Below are 5,623 nucleotides of genomic sequence, written 5' to 3' on the forward strand. Positions count from 1 at the left end.
TCAGAGACTCTTCAGCAATGGCTTTCGCTCACCTTATCACAGCAGCACCGTTACCTATTAAGACTTACTACACAGATCAATCCTAGACCACTGTTCTTCCTCGTGTGCATGCCTTTCATTGGAGCTTCCATCTGCAGATATGATGTTTTTATTCTTCGCGAGATGTGAGCATCGCTGGTGGTAGGTTTTGGACGCAGAGATATTGAGGGAACAACGATATAGTTGCAAGTCAGGGTGATGTGTGACTTGGAGAGGAGCTTGCACGTGGTAGTGCTGTAAATTTCAGATAGGTGTTACCTGGATAGAGTTGAGACAGAAAATATCCAACCCGTCTCACCTTGGGATTCTTGACCAAGATGGACCTACAGGGTACAGACTCAAGTTCTGTGATCAAGTCAGGTTTTATTAGGCTTAACTGAAATATACAAAGTTAATACTTAACAAAGGTAATACGTATGCAGAACACACCGCAGCGGTTCTGGCTTCTGAGCTTGCTGGGCTACGGACTTCTCTACTTCGTCTCCTCCTGCTTTGTTGTGTTGACCGTGATCTATATTTTCTTGCTAAGTGTGCCAACAATGTTCTGTTGACCCCTCTGTAAGAGTGTCGGAACTGTCCCATAACACCTTTTTAAATACCTTTTGGTGTGCTAGAATCTTACCATATTAGGTTCTGAATTGTTCCAAGTATCCTAATTGGTCCAGAGTGACATAATTGTTACAATCTAGTTCGTTAATGATTTAATCTACAAACTTTGCAGGTATTTCCTGTTTGTTTCTGTGATAGCTAGGATCCTAAAGGTTACATTATTGTTGAAAGCAATCATTTTTGCAATTCTGCGGTATCACATTTATCTCATCACCGCCGTGTCAAGTGGTGCTGAGGTCTTCGTCTCGTCTCTCCCACTGTTCTTAAACAAAGGCTTGAAACAAAAAATAATAATAAAGCAGGCATTAGTTCAAACAGACTTCAATATATGAATGTACATCGCATATAATTAGCCTTATTAGTTTAGCTGTCCTTATTTTTCACAAACCTAAAACAGAGCAAGATCCATAGCCCCCAGAATGTCGGCCCTCCACCAGCTGCATGACTATCCATTTCCCTTTTAGGCTACTTGGACGCATCTCTCAACATTATATTTTGCTTATCTCCGCAAAGACGACCATCATGCTTTGCAATCCAGCCTTGACATTTCAGTTCTTGTATAATAGATATTACAAAGTTATTCATAAAAGTAAGTCAGGAAAATGCTGTAAACCTTGCCACGTTCCCGTGCATCTCAGCCCTTGTCCTTCCAAATTTTCAGCGGCGGCGGATTTGGAAGCTGCTGTAAAAAGAATGTTGGTGAGTTGCTGCAGTGCATCTTGTAGATACGACATACTGTTGCCGTTCTGCGCAGTGGTGGAGGAATTGAATGTAAAAATTGGTGGATAGGGTGCCAATCAAGTGGGCTGCTTCATCTCAGATGGTTTCGCGTGTCCTGACTATTTTTACCGCTGCACTCATCTGGGCAAGTGGAGTGTATTTCGTCACATTCATGGCTGTGCCTTGTAGATGGTGGATAGTCTTTGGAAAGTCAAGAGGTGAGTTATGCGTCCAAAATTCCCAGCCTATGACCTGCTCATGTAGCCATAGATTTTACATGGCTGGTCAATGGTAAGCACAGGATGTTGATGTTGGGTGTGCACTAATGGTAATACCGTTGAATGTCAAGGAGAGATTGTTAGATTCATTTCTGTTGCAGAATGTCATTGCCTGGCACTTGTTTGGCGAGAATATTACTGGTCACTTATCAGCCAGAGCCTCAGTGTTGTCCATTTCTTGTTGCCTGTGGGCACAAACTGCCTCAGTACTGAGGAGTCGTGGATGGTCCCTTAACACTGTGCATTAATCAGCGAACATCCCCACTTCTGACATTATGATGGAGAAAGGTCATTGATGAAGCAGCTGAAGATTGTTAGGACCAGCACACTACACTGTGAAACTTCGGAAGTGATGTCATACTGATGACATGATGGGTTTCCAACAACTGCAACCATGTTCCTTTCTGCTAGGTATGACTGCAAACGGTTGAGAGTTTTCCCGCTGATTCTCATTGACTTCAGTTTAGATAGGGATGCTTGATGTCATACTCGGTTAAATGCTTCTTCATTTCAAGGGCACTCACCTGCGCCTCACCTCTGATGTTCAGTACATTCGGAATAAGGCTGTAATGAGGTCAGGAACCAGTGACCATGACGGGACCAAACTGAGAATCAGTTTGCAGATTACTGCTGAGTAAATGTCACTTGATAGCACTCTCAATGACATATTTGGTCACTTGGCTGATGATTCTGAGTGAACCGATGGGGCTATAATTTCCCTGAATGTATTTGTCCTGCTTTTTGTGGATAGGACATACTTTGCACATTCTCGGGTAGATGCGATGGCCAGGCTTGGCCAGGATCAGGGCTAGTCTGGATTCGAATCTTCAGTATTACAACTGGGATAAAGTTATTGCCCATATCGTTTGCTGAATCCGGTTTCTTCAGTCCTTCCGCACCTTAAAATTGGATTAACCCCAGGGCCAGAGAAGATGTATCCCAGGCTGTTATGCGAGGCAAGGGAGGAGATTGCAGGGGCTTAGACACAAATTTTCAATTCCTCTCTGGTCACAGAAGAGGTAGCAGAGGACTGGAGGACAGCGAATGTAGTACCATTATTCAGGATAAACCAGCTGATTACTGTCCAGTGAGTCTAACATCAGTGGTAGGCAAGCTACTAGAAAAAAAAATCTGAGGAACAGGATTAACATCCACTTGGAGAGGCAGAGCATAATCAGGGATAGTCAGAATGGCTTTGTCGGGGGAGATCGTGTTGAACTAACTTGATTGAATTTTTCGAGGAGGTGATTGGTGTGCAGATGAGCATAATGCAGTTGTTGTCGTCTGCACGGACTTCACTAAGGCTTTTGATAAGGGCGATAATGGGAGATTGATCAAGAAGGTATGAGCTCATTGGATACTGGATAATTTGGCAAATTGGATCAAACATTGGCTTACTAGCAGGGGGCAGGGTATGATGTCGAGGGTTGTTCCCGCAATTGGATGCCTGTGACCTGTGGTGTACCACGGGGATCGGTGCTCAGATCCTTGCTGTTTGCAGAGTACATTAATCATTTAGACGGGAATATAGGAGGTATGGTCAGTACGTTCACTGATGACACGAAAATTGGTGGTGCGGTAAATAGTGAGGAGGAAAGCCTTAGATTACAGGACTATATAGAGGGGCTAGTAAGATGGGTGGAGCAGTGGCAAATGGAATTTAATCCTGAGAAGTGTGAGATGACTTTTGGGAGGACTAACAACGCAAAGGAATATACAATGGATGGTAGGACTCGATGAAGTACAGTGGGTCAGAGGAACCTTGTTGTTTTTGCCCATGGATCACTGAAGGCAACAGCATAGGTTGATAAGGTGGTTAGGAAGGCATATTGGATACGTGCCTTTATTAGCCAAGGCATAGAATATAAGAGCAGGGAGGCTATGATGGAGCTGCATAAAACGCTAGTTAGGCCACAGCTGGGGTACTGTGTACAGTTCTGGTCACCACACTCTAGGAAGGATGTGATTGCACTGAAGAGGGTACAGAGGAGATTCGCCAGGATGTTGCCTGGGCTGGAACATTTCAGCTATGAAGAGAGACTGGATAGGTTCGGGTTGTTTTCCTTAGAGCAAAGAAGGCGGAGGGAAGACCTGATTGAGGACCTGATTGTACATAATTATGAAGGAGATGGGTAATATAGATAGGAAGAAACGTTTTTCCTCAGTGGAGTTTTCAATAAATGGGGACATAGATTTAAGGGAAGGGGCAGGAGGTATGGAGGGGATTTGAGGATTTTATTTTTACCCAGAGGGTGGCTGGAATCTGGAGCACACTGCCTCAAGGGGTGGTAGAGGTAGGAACCCATACAACATTTAAGAAGTATTTAGATGAGCACTTGGAACGCCATAGCATACAAGGTTATGGGCCAAGTGCTGGAAAATGGGATTAGAATAGATAGATGTTTGATGGCTGGTGCAGTCATAATGCACCAAAGGGCCTGTTTCTGTGCTGTGTAACTCTATGAATAGGACTAATAATGGGAACTACTGCTCTCATCTATCAATATGTCTGTCAGTTTCTGGTGTTTAGCAGGTTTAGAGGGGAAGTGAACAAATAAATAAAAGAAGCAAAGATGGAAAAGGTTCAGACAGATAACTTAAAAGTAAATTTATTTTATAGGCATTAAATAGTAAGATTGTTAAATGTTGTGATTGAGCTAATTATGGAAAAAGGGCGGTGGATGCATGGAGGAAGGGAACATGGCTGAAATATTAAATTGATACTTTGTATCTGCCTTTACGAAGGAAAAATATGCAACCCAGGCAATGCTGGACGGGACTGTAATTTAGACACTAGAAATGTTTCAAATTGATAAGGAGGAGATACTGGATAGGCTTGCTGTACTGAAAGTTAATACGGCACCAAGACTGGATGAGATGCATCGAAGAATACTGAGGGAAGTGTGATTGGAAATTGCAGAGGCACTGGTCCTAATTTTCCAGTCTCCTTTTGACTCGGGGGTGGTGCCTGAGGACTGGAGAATTGCAAATACTGGAGAAGAGGAGTTTGAGAAGACGTTTGATCGAGTTATTCAACGTCATGAGGGCCTGGATAGGGCAGATAAGGAGAAGGAAAAAAAAATCATATTGTTGGAAGGATTGATCACAAGATAGCACATATTTAAGGTAATTGGCACAGAAAGAAACGGTGGCAGGAGGGGGAAAAAGCTTTTTCCAATGCAACTGGTGATAATCTGGAACGCACTGCCTGAATGTGCAGTAGAGGGAGGTTCAATCAGGCATGCAAGAGGGAATTGAATTGTTATCTGAAAATGAACAATGTGCAGGTCTATGGGGAAAAGGCAATAAACTGACACTAGGTAAATGTCTCCTTCAGAGATCCAGCACAGACACGACAGGTCAAATTGTGTCCTTTTGTGCTTTCACATATCTGTGATTCTGTGAGTGTGGGTTTCAATCTGTCTCTGGCAGTCTCTGGTCTGTGATTGTGGGTTTTACTGTGTACTTGAAAGTTTCTTGTATGTAAATATATTATTTGTTCTGTACCTGCCAGCTTCTGCGTTGTGAGTGTGTGTTTTATCCTGTACCTGTTAGCTGCTGTTAGGCAAATATGTATTTTCTTCGATATGTATTTGGTATGTGAGTCTCAGGTTTGTTCTCTATCTGTCAGTTTCTAAAGTGTGAGACTATGTTTGTATATTGCATTATGGATATGGATGAGAGGCTCTGACACAACACCTGACCACTCCTCCTAATTAAATGTAGGTATCACTGTGTATCTGTTAGACTCCAGTGTGTGAGTGTGAAAACTACCCTGTAGGACGGGCACAATGGCCGCTAGCAGTGTTGTCACTATTCTATGAACCCATCCTCTAATGGGCGTATGAACGTGCTGTTTCGATGCAGATTGAAATGGTTGCTAAGTATTTCATCAATTACATTACAGGTCCAAACACCTCCGGTGTGTATGCTCTACAAATGAAGAGGGAGCAGTCCCCTAACGCAAGCGATGGTGT

This window comes from Heterodontus francisci, chromosome 21 (genome assembly GCF_036365525.1).
Source record: "Heterodontus francisci isolate sHetFra1 chromosome 21, sHetFra1.hap1, whole genome shotgun sequence".
In the NCBI taxonomy this organism is placed as follows: domain Eukaryota; kingdom Metazoa; phylum Chordata; class Chondrichthyes; order Heterodontiformes; family Heterodontidae; genus Heterodontus; species Heterodontus francisci.